The sequence below is a fragment of the Gadus macrocephalus genome, chromosome 21 (genome assembly GCF_031168955.1).
Source record: "Gadus macrocephalus chromosome 21, ASM3116895v1".
In the NCBI taxonomy this organism is placed as follows: Eukaryota; Metazoa; Chordata; class Actinopteri; order Gadiformes; family Gadidae; genus Gadus; species Gadus macrocephalus.
In genome coordinates, this window is record NC_082402.1 from 4,654,321 (window position 1) to 4,673,625 (window position 19,305).

A 19,305-nucleotide genomic window follows, 5' to 3' on the forward strand; every position below is an offset into this window, starting at 1 on the left:
CGGGTCCCACCTAATACCCCCAGTGTAAATTGGAGCCTTGGCTTCAGGCGGTCCCCTTGACAGCCCCCCCCCACCCCCCCCCCCTCTACCACTGATCAGTCCAAGGGACTTAGGTTTTTGAAGACGTGTCGTGTAATTGCTGTAAAGGAAATGCTCTCCTGACGCAAGCTCGCTCACTTCTCTTCTCTATGCATCAAAGTGACGTCCTGCTATCAACACATTATCTGGTGCCTTCCCTGCTCCTTGCTCCCTGCCCCCCTCCCCGCACCATCCCAGAGGGGGCGATCGGGGAGTGCGTTCCTCGGGCCGCTTTCCTTCAATTTCGATTGGCCGGCTTTTGTTTTTCGGATCGCTTTCGGTCGGTGCCGTCGCCGAAAAGCTCTGACCGGCGGACGCCCCCCGCCACGACGCCCCACGCCGCGCTAATCTGGGGGCTTATTTGTCGGGGAGAAGCGAGACCGTAAGAGAAACAGATCGTGAAAAGGGACGACTGTGAATAATTGCTTTTTCATCCCCCAGCTTACGGAAACAAATTGAATTTCCGGGGAGCGGGACGAGAGTTGCCGTTTAAGCAGATCTCCGCCGGCTCAGTTTGGGCCGGAACGTGGCCGCTTGCGTGTTTAGCCCTGTGAGAGGGTCGCCGTCTCTTTCCCTGCCTGCTCGGCGCCGTCTCCTCTTTTAGTTATATGCATCAATTGCCAGTCCGTCGTGGATGTCTAACTTGATGAAGGGCCCGTGAACCCGCGTTGGAATTAAGTCATTGACGAAAGAGAGTTTTTCCTCTTTCACCTTCACCTTTCCGTAGCCGGAATTTTATTTTTATTTTTTAGACTGGTTGTAAGAGTATAGTGTTTACCCCTATTACACTTTGCCGAAGGGACTCATTGCTTGTAAATAAAAGTGATTGCCGACGGCGACTTTCGGCGAGGATGATTTAGGATTCCGGGACTTGTTCCGCTCACCACTGCCAGCACTCTCTGATTCAGATTCGTCTCTTTCAACAATAATCAGTCCGACTGGTCCACAGATGGACTAGTGGAAGCTTTGCTGAAGATTGCAGTCAGAAAATCGGATAACAACGAATCCAATCTGGTCCTCTCCCCCCCAGCCCCCATCTTGCCAAGAGCACACAGATTACTGTCTGCTGTGCAGTTCTCCTTTCAGACGGCTTTACCCGGCTCTGTTCGGTCCTATGCCCGAATGCTAAAAGTCTGCTTCTGCTTGATGTTCGGCTATTACGGCGCGTCAAGCTTTCCTGTGTTTGAGACGCCTGTCAACAGAAATGGGTCCATCTTGGCTCGCCATTTCCTCTAATTTGTTTAGCACTAATAATAGAGGGCCAACCCTCCATCCGGGTAGCCACTTCCCTGAGTCTCTATCTGGGAAAGAGATTAATGGCGGCGCAGTCGCCATCCCTCTGATCGTCAATAAAAATAGATCACTTTTGAAGTGCTCCTTTCATTTGTATTCATTCACACTGATGGTCCTGACAGCGTATCTATTTGCATGTAATTGCGGTTATATCTGTGTGTCTGGTTTCGAGTGCAGCCCATCCTGAGAGGCCGACGGAAGATAAGGCTCTGGCAGAGCATGTCTTCGGCCCTCTGTTTCATCCTCCACTCTGCATACACATAGAGAGAGACTCACTCACTCACTCACTCACTCACTCACTCACTCACACACACGCTCGCTCGCGCACACACACACACACACACACACACACACACACACACACACGCGCGCGCTCGCACACGCACGCACGCACGCACGCACGCACGCACGCACGCACGCACGCTCGCTCGCGCACACACACACACACACACACACACACACACACACACACACACACACACACACACACACACACACACACACACACACACACACACACACACACACACACACACACACACACACACATATACACACACACACACACACACATTCTAAAAACCAAAGCCTTCCTCCTCAATTGTTATTCCTGTTGGCACAATGAAAGTAATAAAGTCAGATTTGTTTTTGTTTATGGTTTTGTCTTTCTTAAATCCCGGGTAATAGTTCAGCAAACAGCAGGAATAATGGATTGAAGAATAATTATCTTCCCTGATTTGCTGTTTGTGTTTGTTTTTGCTCCAATATCTGAGATTCTCAGTAGGGTACATCTCCTGGGGCAATTAACTGATTGCAACCACTTAGAGGACCTTTTATTAGGAAACAGCCAAACTATTCACGTTTGCCTGCTCCATCAGGGAACTCGCGCACCGTCATTGTAGTGACAGCAGGGTGTTCTTACTACCGTGCTTTACTGCTAATTAATTGCAACTGCTTACGTTTAATTCTAATTCTACATCGACCTCCGCCACATTTTCAAGGGCAATGTGGTGGAAGTCGGTCGGTTGTTAGAACGAGTGTTTCGACGGTAAACCGAAGTTCACCCTTTGAACGGGATACACCGGATTGAGTCGCGGTGTAAGTGAGTGTTGATTAGCCCACGCATCTAGTCTCCAGATGCCGAACATGCTATTGAGTTTCTTTCTTCTCACACCACCCCCCCCCCCCGCTGAATTCAGACACATGTCTCCATGTCATCCGTGAAATGCCACACACAGGCTGGCTCTCGGTGTCAGAAACCCATGCATCATACGGCCATGGACCGGCCAACACGTCTGGTCTGGGGGTAAAAGCCCCCGAGCACCTCTGCCTTCCCAGGATGCCTGGCTCCATCGCCCTCTCCCCCGGCCTACTCCTGTTTCAATCAGCCCGGCTGAAAGGACTGGAGTGGTATTTTAATTTGCGGTTACACCGCGTTAGCTGTAACAGCGCTGCAGAATCTGATTCCCCCCCCCCCCCCCCCCCCCCCAACTCCTGTCACACTTGTCATGATTGGCCCTGGTCGCTCTGGTGTCACCTTTACAAGATGGGATCTGCATGTTATTAACCAACCGTGCACCGTCGTCGTCACACGTCCTTCTCGTGAACGGGGCACTCTGTTGTCGGGAGTCTTGATTTAGAAAGTAATTACCCATATCGGTGTGTACGCACAAAATGACACACACAGGCACACACAAGGGTACACACACACACACACACACACACACACACACACACACACATGTACACACGCACACACACACACATACACACAGACACACACACACACACACACACACACACACACACACACACATGCACCCCGGTGCATGCTTGCACACTTTTTTCTTATTATATATGTATGCATATAATTTTGATATGAGACACACGCGTAGACACTTTGTCTTACTTGCACAACTTGGAATATTTATAATCCATTCGTTTTGTGCTATTGGAGGAAGTTTCAATGCAGCACCATGGGAGGAGAATGATGGAATTGGGGGTTTAATCATGGGTGTTTGAGGCAGATATGGGAGCCTAATTGTGTCCCTGGTGACTGGGACTGCTGGGCCTACACTGCAGGATCCTTTCTCTTCCTGAATCATACCTCTTTTTTTGTTCCCTCTCAGCAATCGGGGGGGGGGGGGGGGGGGAGTTTGTGCTCAAGTCCACGAAACTTGGGGAAACTGCTAGAAGTCTGGAGACCACTGGAACGTAGGAAACCGCCGTAGCTAAAGAGACTCTTAGAACTTTTGGGGGGGAAAGCGGTGATATCGGTTTGAACATGGCTTTTTAGCTCATCAGTGGCACGTTTCAAAGCGGTTCCATTAGCTCATCATCTATTTCGGTGGCTCCCGCGTAGCCAACGGACCCAGTCTCAATTACAGAATGTTGTTTAGTAAGTGTGCACCAGAGATGGAAACATATGGCAGCCTAGATACTGCAGCGGTTTTGGGTTCTGCAAATCACAGGCGGGGGGTCCGTCACTGATCTTGTTAGCCCAGCCATGAAGGGCATCTCAGTGGAGAGTGTGGGTGTGGGTCTTTTCCATAGGTAAGCTGGTTAAATAACAGAACTTTTGGAATAGCTCCACAATGGAGAGCCAGGTTACCTTGCCACAGCCTGGGCAGAGCACTATGAATCACACGTTAATCACCCCTCGAACGCACATTAAGAGCTCCCACGTCGGCCGTGTGAGCATCAAGTTTCAGGGGTACACCGGGCGACCACAGATGTCCTTGTGGAAGCACCGTAGGAGTTATAGCCCACACCATCGGTATTTAATCCTGGATCCTTATTTTGTTTAGAGCGGCGATGGTGTTGCCCATCCGGTCCAGTGAAGCGAGTGAAACTGGAATCCAGTCATACTTAATTTAACGCTAAAATAACTAAATATTGTCAATTTTTTACGTCTATCTCTATAAGTGCTGACTAGATAAATTAATTATATGAAAAATTACGCAGTAGAAATGTTTTACGTAATAAAAAAAAAACCTTGACCCAATTTCTACTGGTCGTCACAGGCTGATATAATGGAAACGGATGATCTAACTCTGGGAAATACATTGGTCTTTACAACTGCTTTCCAATGTCTAATTGGATGTTTGGAATTACCCAAGCACTCACGCACTTCACCCCATGAAAAACCCCAAAGAAATGTTTGGTTGAAAACAACTATTAAATCCGCTACCACTTGGTCGGGTTGTACCCATTGCCATGTGCGTGGCCATGTTTGGAGCACTGCGCTCATAAACAACCACGGACGAAACGCACCAGGCCACCATAGAAACATGCCTTAGCGCTAGGGTCCTTTCAGAAATCTGATACGACATTGGAAAAGCAGTTTAAAATACCAATCTGGTTCCGTCCCCCTGCGATTCGCCAGGGTGACTGAATCTGACCCTGTGTGTGTGTGTCTTTACACGGGAGGGGGGGGGGAGACAAACATTGCAACTGCCCCGGCCGCCGCCGCCATGGAGATTTAGTTATGACCAATGTGAAACGCATTTATTTGTAAAAGTTTCAGAGTATATGGAAATAAAGCAATAGATGTATGCAGGGAAAATCAAATATTGCTTTTCCTCACATGAATAATACCGATGTATTAAATTAATTAACATTCATGTGCAAAACATTTTTTTTATTAAAAGACAGCCCGTGTGTGTGTGTGTGTGTGTGTGTGTTTGCTTTTATTTGTTCCACTGTCCATACCACCTGTCCCCAAGAGCAAAACAATATTATTCACCATCCTATTTCATCATCTTTAAGTCAAGGCAAAACCAAATGAATTCAGCTAATGTCCTCCTTGACCCTTGGGGTCCCCCCCACGACCCCTCAAGGTGCTTGGCTAAAACTGTGGGGAGGGGGGGGGGGGGGGGGTTGTTGAAGAAGATGTGATCCAAGATGGGGCCTTGGGACAGAGCTGGCTCAGGGTGGAGGACGAGGGAGAGATAGGTGGCGGCAGGGTGCAAGGCTAAATGGACCTTGTCAGTTGTACCCTTTAATGCGTGGGATTGCTGTCCCATTGTGCTCCCTGAGCTCAGTATCTCACTGAGGCTGTCCATTCTCTCTCGCTCGTGCTCGCACTCTCTCGTGCTCGCACTCTCTCGTGCTCGCACTCTCTCCTGTTCGCTCTCTCTCTCTCTCTCTCTCTCTCTCTCTCTCTCTCTCTCTCATATATATATGACTCGAAGGCAGTCACTCGTTCAAACTCTTCTCTAACACTTTTTTTTTTTCGTTTTCACATCCGTGCCATTCATGATAACAAACCGTGCTGAGAGCACTTCTGCAATCAGCTAACAACGGGCAAGTGGAAACGCAGAAAGGATAGCTGGGGGAGATGAGGAGCAGGGAAGCAAGTAGGAAGCAGAACGGCATTAAGGGTTGAAGAACGAGAAGAAAGGAGATGATGATTGCAGCCGAAAATAGTGAGGTATCCTAAATAAATAAATGGTGGGGTGGGGAGGGTGGGGTGTGTGATGAAGCATCTAAGTAGAGGAGAGCAGAAGCGATGTGGTAGTGATGAGGTGGTTGCTCTACATAGTCTTAGGAAGAAAAATATTTACGGAAAAAAACCTGGCAGCCAATTGAATAATGGAAGCCATAGTTTTTCCCTTTTAAATTTGACACGTTTGAAAAAACAAACCTTCCAGGTGTGTTTTATTTAAACCGTTGGGATATAGTTTATCTGACAGTCTATGTGAGGGGGAGATTAGCCGTTAATCCTCGCACACTGATGGATTAAATTAGGACCGTGTGAATACAGGCATTATCGTCAAATTTGTTCTCCCCAGATGATTAAGTCTGTTATAAGCATAGTTCAAGTTGAATTGGTATACAATGAAAGGAAATTACCATTTTTGCCACAGTAGGGGGGATGAAAGGGAGCTATTGAACAGATATCTTCAATAAATACTAGCTGGGCTAGAAAAAGGTCATTTATTTTATTGCAGGAATTGCTTGTCTTTCAAGGTTCTTGGGTGAGTCTTTGGCACACACATTCTTTAACAGATACCACAGGTTGTGTTTTTTTTTGCATTTAACGTGGTAAAGGATATACTACAAATGCATATCCAATGCAGGAATCATTTGTAATACAAGTGTTGAAAATATAAAATTTTGTTTTGCCTTTTCTGCTTCCGCAAATCTACCGAAAGAGTAAAGTAAAATAATTCTCTCATAGATTTATTTCAAGTCAGCAATTTATTTGGCCTCGAAACATTTACCATTCTGTGCATCAGCACTATCGTCTATGTGACTCTCTAATTGCATTAAATACATTATTTCTTGGTGTTGATCTGCCAGGATCAATACACACAGCTGGCTGGCTTATTCAGCAAACCGTGAAATCCCTCCAAAATGCACTACCTCTTATGACCACGGACGAAGGCTAATTTACTCAGTATATATTTCTTAGTGTTGAGGAAGGGAAGGCTTTTAGAGCAATTAGTGATACAAGCTCCCGGATAGGTGGGAGCGTGGGCTATTTAAACCCGACCTATCCATATGAATCCTCATTAGAAGGCTGGATATTACCATCAGGCCAACACTTCCCGCTGTTAGCTTAGCTTCCGTCGGAGTCACAGCGTTTCCCATCATGCCGCAGTAGCGTGCGGTTCTGTGTCTTCCTCAGCCTTCACCGATAAGAGGATTTAGCGCAAAAAACTGTATTTAATTTAATTGATACATTACCATGGTGTTTAACAGACACACACTCGCATGTGCTCTCAGAACGCTGTCACACTCAGACATCTGTTTGCATTGAGTGTGATGACTGCTACTTTACCGCTGTGATGCTGTCCATGCATTCCGATGAGCTCTGGGCCTCCAACCCGCGCACGTGCACACACTTTGGCTTGGGTAGAATGCGAGGCGCGGGTCAATTAGAAGGGCCTCTGACTGTCCAGGATGTTTTAATTAAAGCAGCAGTGAAATGTAAACTAGCTGCTAATTATGATTATCTTTAATTAGCTGTCACTCTGATCGTAATTGCTTTTGAATACAGCTGACCCCCAAAACGCTGCACTTCTTCGGTTAACTACACGCTGTTATTTCTGAGCGCCCCGGTCTGCAAGTGTGTGTGTGTGTTGTGGCCGAGTCCTTCGAGATGTTCTTTCCCCTGCAATTCCACATATGCATTGCTTTGCGATGTACGCGTGTGCACACACGTGTCGTCAATGCCGTGCGATTCAAAGTTTGTTAATGCGCTAATGTGTGTAATTAATCCCCGCAGGCGCTGCTGGGAGCGCTGGTACGGAAGAGCGATGGCTACAGCGTGGATCAGCTGGAGCGCCTGTACTCCCTCCTCAGTCAGTGTATCTACCAGCGACGCCGGGACTACGACAAGACCCGGCAACTGGAGGTCAGTGCTACGCCACCCTCCATACCCGTCTGACGGGCTGTCTGTCTCTCGGTCTGCCACCTTCACTGTCTGTCTGTTTCTCCCCCTTTCTTTTCCCGGCCTGTGTTGTCTCTGTGTATCAGCCTTTGTGTCCCTCTGTCTGTCTTTATCTGTCCTCTGTCCATATGTTTCTGTTTTTCTTTGTTAATACTTGTTTGTTTTTGTCCATATTTCTGTCTGTCTGTCTGTCAGTCTCTCCTTTGTCTCTGGCTGTGTATATCCTGGCTTATCTTATGCCGGTCAGATGGACGGACAAGGGACAGACATGGCGTCCTGACATTAATAACTCCCACAAATTGAGCAAGCCGCTTAAATTCCAACCGAACGCTATCTCTGATCGCGTGCAGCCGTAGTCGGGATTCTGCCTTCTGACACTTGATTGAAGATGAGCAAGGCACGTGCAGCTGTGTTAGCGTGCTGAAGTGCAACGTTGCAGACAGGACAGCGTGGGAGATGGGGGGGTGGGGGGGGGGGGATGGCTGAGGAGCAGCTGCTGCGCTTTTCATGTATCGGGGCGGCAGTTTGAGCCTTTCCAAAGTAATTTAGTCTCACTAATAAAGTACACCTCCACACGGTTTGCATTCCACTCCTGCACCTCGCAGTCGCGATCACCGGGAACAGCAGAGCACTCGCCACCGTTTTTATTTTTGTTTTGTTCAACTACGTTCGACTAATTATACGTAGGGCAGTCGCTGCAGTCACGCTTGGCCAGCTAGCGGGGACACTAACAAGGCCGGAGCCAAGGGTTCAAACAAACAACAAGCGTTATAAAAAAAAGCCCAGGGAAACGGAGGGAGAGCAGCTACAGCGTGGCAGCCAAACGCCGCGGCTGCAACTATGCTGGACATATCAATACGAGGAATAGGAAAACCCAGAGTGAGTCGGCGACAAACTGTGAGGACAAATTGCCTCAGACTTCTGAAAAGCGTCGAGGGTCCAAGGCGACACGACGGCACTCGACTCCCGTCTATAAGATAAGGTTTGTTGGATTCCCGGCAGAACCGAGGGAGGTGGGTGGACGGTGTGTTTCTGTGAGTGTTTCCAGTGTTTTGAATTGGAAGTCAATTCACCACGTCGTATCACCACGCAGATAAGCGATGCCGATTTGATAAAATCATCGACGCACACTCAGATCCGATGAGGAGGATTGAGACGTTTTAAAATTATAATAGCACTGAAAAATGCTTTGATTGATTGCAGACAAAGCACAACACACATGTCACCCAAACAACACTGTGTTATATTCTGCCCTGTCTTTTTATTGAACACGTTTTTCACCAACTCCTGAATCAGTAACGGTTTCATCGCCTCTCTTTTACGGTGCTTTTTCAGTGGGGGGGGGGGGGGTTCACAAGAATGCCATTGTTACCGTTTTTCCTCTTTCATGTTTGACAAGCCCGGTGTTTTTAGCGGTGACATGTAGTGAGGAAAGGAGATAGCCCGGAGCACTGGTTTTCCTGGAGCCGATAGCTCAGTGGCGCCGACTGTCAAAACATCACCGCGGCAAGGGGAGGCTAGAGAAATCATTCTGCCCGTGCCAGCAAGGGGATCAGCTGTCTCGCGGAAGTCTTAACACCCGGGTTCCATTCTCCGTTCCGCGCCTGAACCCCAAGCAGAGATAAATGTCGGCCTTGTTCGCGCCATGTTTGTTTTATTTTCGTGTTGGGTTAAATATACCGCCGCCACGCTCCAGGTCAGTGCCAGGGAAATTCTCGATAAAGGCGACGACGGAGAACACACGCACTCACACACATGTGCGAACGCACACACGCGCATACACATGTATGTGCACGTACACACGCGTAACACGTGCACACACAAAGCAACGCACGCACGCACAAAGCAAAACACACACAAAGAAAGCAAACCACACACGAAACAACCCACACACACACTCACACAAATGCAAGACACACAGACGCCCGCACATACAAATGCAGGACACGCACATTAACAAATGCAAGACACGCATACACACACACACACACACACACTCACACTCACACTCACACACACAAAAGCAAACCAACACCCATAAACACACACAGGCTGTCCAGAAGCACCCTATACCTGGGTCTCTCCAGAGTGCTGGCTGTATGGCCCGCCTGTCTCCCCCCAGTGCGCTGACCTTTGCAGCAGAGCGTAGGCAGCTCTGCTCCAGTCGTACCCCGTATCACAACAGCTCATCAGTCCCCTTGTTCCTAGTTCCATACCACCCAAGCTTCTTATCACACGCACACACACACACGCACGCACGCGCGCGCGCGCACGCACGCGCACACTCGTATTGTGATGGCATCGCACGCTAGTTGCCGACAGACAAAGTTGTGTACGTTCAAACCTATGGTTTGCAACATGAGCCCACCCACACAGCGTCCGTCTCAGCACGCTGTAGGGCGTCCAGCACTGCTACTGAACCTCGGCACGCCACCGTGATGAACGCAGAATCTGACATCGAATCAAGTCCTCGTTGGTGTGTTTGCCTGGCCACTCGTTGTGTTTCTATCGCTGTGCGCTCCCACTGAAGTCTTCCACCAAGTGGGTTTCTGATTGGTATGAAGACGGCCCATCTTGGCACACGGGTTCCTCTCGCTGTGATTCAACACAAGGGAAAGCGGTTGACTTTTAAACAGTACCTTGTCCTTTAGTAGCCAAGTTTTGGTTCATCTGTATAAAATCAGACTGTGCGAAAAAAAATTCTGACGATAAGCTAATACTGACTTTGCTGGCTTTGTCTGCGCGCGCGTGTGTGTGTGTGTGTGTGTGTGTGTGTGTGTGTGTGTGTGTGTGTGTGTGTGTGTGTGTGTGTGTGTGTGTGTGTGTGTGTGTGTGACTGACATCGCGTCAAAAGGCCCTTGCTCAATGAGCTATTGTGGGAGGAGGAGGAGGAGGAAACTAGCTGGAACTTTTAGGCGAGGTCTAATTGAGATCACAGCCACACAATGAGGAACCGTGTCAAGGCTGAAGAGATGGCCGAGTGTGGGTCTGTTGGTGTGTACTTTACAGGCGGTGGGACCAAACAGATGGATGGTAAAAGGCTTTTAACAACCAATGGTGACTCAACAGAGACTTTATGAGAAACATCCCCTCTAGAAGCCTCTTTTAATAGACTGATTTATTATGGTCCTGTTTTTTGGTTGTGCCCCGACTTCATAAGGCGGTAAATATTGCGGTACAGATAGTAAATATGCCTGTAAATAGGACAGAGAGCGAAACTTGGGGGAAGGCAACCGTATGGGATGGTCACAGTTTGTGGCTGACTAGCTTTAACAACGGTGTTAATGGAGTTGGAGTAAGGACACATAAAATGCGTCTCAGTGAAAGGGGTAGTTTTCCTTTTTTCCCCTCCTTGCGACGTTCATCTATGGCTGTCGGTTTCGTAATTGCGTGGCGTGGAGACTACACCTGTTTGCATGACGGCTACATTGCTACGTTGATTAACATGGCAAATTGCACTCGCGTCATTTGAGCCATCTGCTGTATTCTGTGTTAATTATGAATTCGTTGCTCCGAATGATGCTCAAACTTCTGCACATCTTCCTCGGTGTATCAGAGGTACCGTTTACACAACAGAGCCGGCGCAACCAGGCTTGTTGCTTTTTAACTGGGTTTCATCAACGTTTCAAACTTCAGGGGTAATCTCACGGTGCATTGCTCCGGGACATTAGTGTGGAGTTATACTGGGGAAAGTCGAGTTCGACTTTTTTGTTTTTGGAGCATTTTCCTTTGATTTGAAAAAGGGTTGCCGTATCGGATATCTGTCCGATACGAGGCGAAAAAACGATATTGTATCAAAAGAAGAACAATCCCCTCGGTGCAAAGATACCACACAAAACCTGTCCTGTTGGATTTCAGATGCTCCCTCTGAAGTTGACGTGCATTCGTCTGCAGCAACGTTGGTCCAGATTCAAACAGTTAACTAATACTTCCTTCAAAAAGTTTAGTTCTCAGAATCGGTATTGGCAACGGACAGTGGCATCACATACTCCAGTACAGAATCAGAGCCTTTTGCACTCTATTTAAATGCACATGCACAAACTCACACACATCCTCACAGCCACTCGCGCACACACACGGCATCATCATCAAAGCATTAATCATGGTCTCTTGCAGGCGATCATCCATCTCTCTTTATTCGCCAGTGTTAAGATTTAGTCAGTGTCAAACTACGTTATTTCCAAGCCCTCTTTCCCCACATCCCTGCACTGCTCTGCTTCATTTTACGCCATTTATCATCGTGAAGACAGTTCGCCGCCACGGAAACGCCAAAGTAATATTTACCTTCTGTAGAGCACAGATGCTATGCGTGCATGTTCCCGCTACATATTCATGTGTATTAATCGCTGTGTGTTTTCCTCTCTCCCTCTCCCTCTTTCCCGCTCTTCTCTCTGGCTGGATGGCTACAGGATATGGAAGAGTGCGTCCAGCATTTCGACACATTCCTGTGAGACCCAGAAGTCACTCTAGGGGGGTGGTGAAGCCCCCTCCCCGGGGGGCTAGGAGTAAGAGGAGTAAGAGAGTGTTGGACCACGGAGGCAAGACGAAACAAGACGCAGAACAAAACACAAGGAGAGGGAGCAGGAGAGAGAGAGATAGACTATGGGCAACTTTCAGAGTCCAGTCCTTTAACGTGACGGTGGAGGTGATGTCGGTGCTGGGGAAACGTGAAAAAAAGAGCAAATCAAGCCCCCTTCCTGTGGCCGAAGCGTGGACATGGAGAAGGGGACATTCTATGGTGCTATTGTCTCAGGAAACTGGCCCGACCCAGATCGGTTCTGCATAACCAAACTCCTGGAGGTGTTGTGTCAATCGCACACGCGCACACACACTGATATATACATAGACAGAAACACTCACACACACCCATACATACACAAACACAAAGAAACAAGCGCAATGAAACACACACACATGCACACCCCCTGGCACATTCAGACACATACACATCCTGGCACATTCAGACACACACACACACACACACACACACACACACACACACACACACACACACACACACACATCCAGACACATCCACACACACAAACACATCCAGTCACATCCAGACACGCACACACAGAAACATAGACACACACACACCCACACACACTGATAAACTCATGCACACGGACACAACCACAGGCCACGCTGGTGCTACTCGGGTGCTATGCTAACGTTTATCCATGCTGCTCTTGGGATTACCTTCACACTCTGGACTCCCGGACAAGCTACAATCACACTGATTGGGTGATGTCAAACCTCCCCATGTCTTTTATAGGTGCTGGCCGTGTACACACGTTTGTGCAGACACACTAATGCAGACTGGGAAACAAACGCAAAAGACAAGTGTGCGAGTGACGGACACGCACAAACGCACACACTGAGAAGATCCTCACCAGCAGAAGTGTGAATGTGAAACGAGGGCGGGCGAGGTTCTGGATCACTGAACTATTCTACTCTCTCGCCCTTCGGTGCAGTGTTTCTTCATTCGGCGGTTATCTCATGGCCCATTTCCAGCTTCTTTGCCGTCTCCATTATTACGATTCTGTGTCCCCTCCCTCACACCCCTAACAAGGATTTTTGAGTTCACACACTTTCAGTCGGTCCGTCGACGGAGTAAACAACAACCTACTCCTCAGCGTCTCACCGACATGTTTCTCGAGGCTGCGTTAGTGGAAAAAAGCAAAAAAAACAATGACGACAAAAAAAAATAAAAGGAGCAGCTAGCCAAAAAAAAGTTTGACTTTACCGCGTTGCGGTGCACGCAAAACCTCTCCCTCCGAACTGCGAAACTCTCGGACCTCCCTTCGACTTGTTATTTGAAGTATTCCCCTTGATCGCCGCGTGGCGACGGCGGTGGTGCTCATACAGGCCCCTCCCACACACACACAGCCCGTTCACAGTGTACATGTTTCCCTTCCCAATCAAGCTGTGCCCCCCGCGTGCCGCCTCGGCTTCCTTTCCTGACACCCAGGCGGGGGGAACTGGAAGCGGTTCAGACTGGAACCTCGTCTGTAGTTTTCTGCACTGCCTAGCGTGTGCCTTATTTGAAACGTTGTGGGTGAATCCGTACGTTGGCCTGGTTTCAGGGATTTATTTAGGGTTCGTCACCCGCTTTTCAACCCTTTGCCCCCCACTTTGTGTTGAGGTCTGTGTGTTTATAAATACACACTCTCTCAGGCTCACAAATTTAGTCACTTGTGACATGAACAAAGGAGTTATTATTTGCCCAAAAATATCAAAAAATTAAACACAAACAAAAAATATCTCAAAATGAACAGCAAACAGCAGAAAGAGCGACGACATCATCTGTGACTCATATAAAGCGTATACATCGTGCATATGCCTCGCGGTCCAGTCATGTCAAGCAGGCGCACCTCAACTTAAACTTGAGTTTTGATGTATATAAATATAAGCGTACGTTCAGTTCAATAGACCCATGCAGCGGTTAATTAGGGAAGTTACCCAACAATGCCAACGTCTTATTGGCTAGTTCAAAGCAGGATTCTCTGTGCCATGATGTGCCCCCCCCCCCCCCCCCCCTTTCCTCAACCACCTCTTCTTCATAGGTGCTAGGCTGTGAATACAGTGGTGTTCGTTCCCCTTCGACACAGAAACACTCGAGATCCGATGTCAGACGGGCCGCACAGAAATGCATTCTTCACCCGTATTGTTTTGTCATCCTGCTTCTAAAGAGACGCATACGAAATGGCTCCGGAATCGATGTTGAAATTGTTTTTCTTCTCCCGAGTCGTCGGCGTGTGATAATGATCAAGGACATTCTAGGCAGTGCCAGTCACTAAGAAATGAAATTCATTTTCGTTGTGGTTTTGCCGGTTTTCCATTTGATTTTTTTTTTTCTCTTCCCGCGTACATCAGTAAAAAAAAAACAAAAAAAACGCCTGAGAGATTTCGTCTCCGGAGGGGCAACACAATATTTGTCATCTTGTCTGCAGTCAAGTCAAACGCATTAACTGAAGTTATAAAATAACAATCCTGGCATTGCCATGTTTGTTTTGTTTGTTCGAACGAGAACCCGTTCAGCAGACGTGGGCTTCAGTCACAAACCGGTCTCCCTGCAACGTCGGCGACCGCTGTGAGACAACCCCGCCGTCTACCGCTATCTCTCCGTCACCTCCACTCACCACGGCCTTCTCCTCCGCTTCCACCGCGCGGTCCGATAAGAAAGCGCAAACAGACTGGCATCCACGGCCTGGCACTCGGGACTACTGCAGAGAGAAACCAGAGCTACCTCAGCCTAATTTATTTTGAACACAACAACCACATCAACACATGTGAGTTTACTGGGTATAGTATGCAGTACTTTGTTGTTTTTTTTGTTTTTGTTTTTTTTCTTCTGAAAACTGTCTCAGCACATACCAGCGAAGGTACAACATGATCTGTTCCACGTCTGTCGCAGTTATCCCAGGTGTATTTCATTCTATTTGTTGTGGGGGGGCTTTTATTTTGTTTCCGTAGGTTCGTCTGTTTACAATTGAGCCCGAAGGAATCGTTGCTTATGTTAAGGAAACTTCTTCAACTGTATGATTTTAAACTTTTGAGTTGACAAAGCAGAAATCTTTCTTTTTTTTTCAGTCGTAGGCTTATTGCCTTGTATTATCTCGATGGAATTTTGTTTTTCTTCAAATTATACGTTTTTGCAGGTTCTCATCTCACTTGGATCTATTATTTGTTTCCTTTTATTTATTAATGATATTAAACATGTTTTTTCACTTCATTTTCAGTATAACGTCTTTTTTTTGTACATTTGATGTGTAACAAATGAAAGTTGTGTAGCGTTTGTGTAGCAGGTTTTTTGGGACTGCATGTGAGGGGAATTTAGGGTTACAGTTCTCTCAGGTTCAACACATGCAACACTTGCTCTTTAAAGTTTCTATTTATTTTCAATGTGATTTGGGGTTAGGTGGTCAACATACTGGTAAAAACTTAATCGCAGAACAGAATTTCACAATAAATATGGCATTTCAGTCTGTCTACAGACCACAAGATGGGTGTATTCAAACTGGTACTTTCGTCCCCTATGTTTCGTTACTTTTGTGTCCTTTTGCCAAGAGGGTAATACATTTGATTAAAAATGCATTTCAGAGTAAAATAAATTGATAGTGAAATGTCACACATTTAATGTTGATAAATTTAAGGACTAACAACCAATTTTTGTCTGGTAGTTGAGACTACTTAATCCAATAATGGCGTTCATTTTTTTCTTACATGTTTTCCACACCTTTTTGAGACGTTTTGTCAATAGCTTTTGTAGCATTTTAAGATTTGTTTTGGAAAATAAACACAAACCCATTCTTATGTATGTGTTACATTTAGTGTAAATTAAAATTTAAAATGTAACACTTACTGTACTTCTGAAATAAACTGCTGTGATATACTTAAATAAAGGTTAAAATTGTAATTTTGTGAGATGTTTTCTTTGGAAAATGTGCTGGCAGGTATTCTAAAGCCACCTATCTTGACTTATTCACAATATAAAGATCTGAAGGAGTAAGGAGCATTCTTTAAGATTGGTAATCATACTTTCATATTCACAGGGAAACTCATAATTAAATATCTATCAAAACAAATGTCAAATTAGTTTTCTCCCAAGTTGTCAGAGGGCGAGAATGATCAAGGCTGCAATTTATTTCTAATTAAATTTAGTGTCCTTTAAGATGAAAGATGTCTGCATACTATTTGAAAATCAAACTATACTACAAGCCTCTTGCCTTTAATTAGTAAAGAAGCATTTGGTCCACAAAGATGATGTACATGATGTTAATTCAATACAGGACTTTAATCTCTGGAACGTTCGGGTTACGTGGTAACCCTGGTTCTCTGAGTGAAGAGACCATCTCTCCACTCCGTTACATATTCCATATGTACGGGGTATAACCCCCATGTCTGCTAAGGACCGTGGATAGGCTTTAAGACACACCGGCACGCCCGGTCACGCCTACACCACTATAAAACACCTGTGTAGACGTGCAATCAGTGATGGTTTGATCGGAACTTGTCTCCGGGCGGCCTCTGGATTGGAGAGTTGGTCTCTTCACTCCAGGGTTACCACGTAACCCGAACGTTCTGTATCGTATCGAGACCATCTCTCCACTCCGTTACATATTCCATATGTACGGGGTAACTCTTTAAGACACCCCGCCAGGAGATGGTGCCACCTAATAGATAGATAGATAGATATATAGATAGATACTTCATTCATCCCGAGGGTTGTGAAGTATACCCACCCAAAAAACTATTTACAAATGTACACTATTTACATGCCAATCGGGACGATGCCCCGCAAGGCGCAAAGGCCAAGCCCGAAAGGCAGAAGGATGTTCCGTTGGGTCTGCCAGACGCAAGACCCGACGCTGGAACACAGGTATAGCCCCGCCAGGCGCAAGGGCCAACTCTGTGCAGATAAGCAGCCCAGGTCAGCCCGCAAGTCGCAAGGCTGACCAATTGAAGGGTTACCTCTGAGCCACACCAAGTACCTGCTCCGCGAAGGAGGGTCCCGCTGCCACATTCAGGCGGTAGAATCTGGTGAACGTGGAGTGGGAGGACCAAGTGGCTGCTGCGCATATGGTGGCGAGAGAGGCACCCCGCCACAAAGCCCAAGAAGTCGACACGCTGCGGGTTGAGTGTGCTCGAATCCTGGAGGGGGAAGGAGCGCCCGAAAGGGTGTAACCTTGCTGGATGGTGTCCACAACCCAGTGAGAAAGTCGACACTTCGACAGTGGTCTGCCCAAGCAACTAGTGCGAAAACACACAAAGAGCTGGTCTGACTGTCTTAGTGGCTTAGTGAGCCGTATATACTCAGACAGGGCCCTTACCGGGCAGAGTGCTAGCTGGTCTGCTGCTGAGACAGGAAGGGACTGCAGCTCTATGCTCTGGGACAGGTGGAAGTCAGACAGAACCTTGGGCAAGAAGGCTGGGTTGGGGTGAAGAACCGCCTTTGACCCTTCCGGAAAAAAAGTACAGCAGTCCCTGTGGACGGAAAGCGCATGGAGCTCGCCTATCCTCCTAACCGAAGTGATGGCCAGGAGGAAAACTGTTTTTAGGGAGAGCCACTTTAGGTCCACATTGCCGAGGGGCTCAAAAGGCGGATACTTCAGAGCTTCAAGGACAAGATCCAAGTCCCAGGTTGGTACCTGAGGACCCCTACTGGACGCTGTAAGCCTTCGTGCCCCCCTTAGGTATCGGGAGATCATGGAGCAGCCATCCTCACTAATGGCAAACTCTCCGATACGGACTGCCTTGATAGCTGCCAGCATGCCTCTCAGGAAGAGCAAGATGTCCTGGGTTGAGGCCAAGAAGGGGTCTGTTTGGTGTGCCTGGCACCACCCTGTGAAGATCCGCCATCAATAGGTGTGGGCTGCCCTAGTTGATGGAGCTCGGGCCTCCTGCATCGTCCGCACCACCGCCTCTGGTAACCCTAGGGCCAGCAGCCGGTCCCTCTCAGGGGCCAGGCTACCAGCCTCAGCCCTGCTGGGAAGGTGTGGAACAATTTCCCGCCTGCCTGGGACAGGAGGTCCCCCCTGAGAGGAAGCATCCATGGCTGACCCTCCAGTAGGGTAGGAATCATCGAGAACAAAGACATGTGAGGCCAAAACGGTGCGACCAGGATTAGCCTCACCTGCTCCATTTGTACCCTGTGCAGAAGGGCTTGGAGGAGGGTGAATGGAGGGGAAGGCATAGAGCAGGGTCTGCGGCCAAGGGTGCGCCAGCGCATCCCACCCCAGAGGAGGATCGTCGTTCCTCAGGAAGAAGAAGAAACGTGGGCAATGAGAAGATTCTCTGGTCGCAAACAGGTCGACCTCCGCCCTGCCAAATCGGGACCAGATTCCCTCGACCACCTGGGGGTGGAGTCTCCACTCTCCTGGACTTGGTCCACATCTGGACAACATGTCCGCCGCCACGTTTAGGGGCCCTGGCACATGAACGGCCCTGAGTGAACAACTGTGGATGAGCCCATAGCCACAGAGCTGTTGCCAGTTTGCAGAGGTTTGGGGAGCCCAAACCCCTCTGCCTGTTGATGTACGCAGCTGTCACTGTGCTGTCGGTTCTGACTATGACATGCTGTCCCTTGAGCCGCGGCAGAAAGTGCTTTAGGGCTAGACAAACCCTCAGCTCCAACAAGTTGATATGCTGAGACCCCCAGCGGCCCCTCCAGGGTCCGTTGATACCCTGACCTTTGTGTACGGCTCCCCAGCCTGCTAGGGATGCGTCTGTAAATACGATCTGGCGGTGAGTCACTGACCCCATGGTCTGCCCCCTCCTGATGTTGGCTGGGTCCCTCCACCAGCGTAGGGCTCTGTAGAGCCTTTGGGAAACCGTCACCTTGGCATGGGCGGGGCTCTCTGGACACAGGCCTACACTTAGGAGACACCTCTGAACAGGGCGTATGTGAAGAAGGGCCAGAGGGACTATCTGTACCATTGCTGCCATAAGGCCCATGAGTCTGAGGCAAACCCTCCAGTCCCTCTGAGTCCTGAGGGTGAAGGGACTGAGACAGGCAGCAAAGGACTGCTGTC

At 48.1% G+C, this 19,305-nt stretch overlaps 1 protein-coding gene across 1 annotated transcript in view; it reads left to right on the forward strand.

Annotated features, from left to right (window-relative positions):
• The window catches only part of atad2b (ATPase family AAA domain containing 2B), a 78,785-nt gene extending 62,595 nt beyond the window's left edge, over window positions 1-16,190 (forward strand). The window contains 2 exon segments of the mRNA XM_060041705.1: window positions 7,604-7,732; window positions 12,178-16,190. The gene's annotated coding sequence lies outside the window, so the exon portion shown is untranslated.
• Window positions 16,191-19,305: the final 3,115 nt, after the last annotated feature.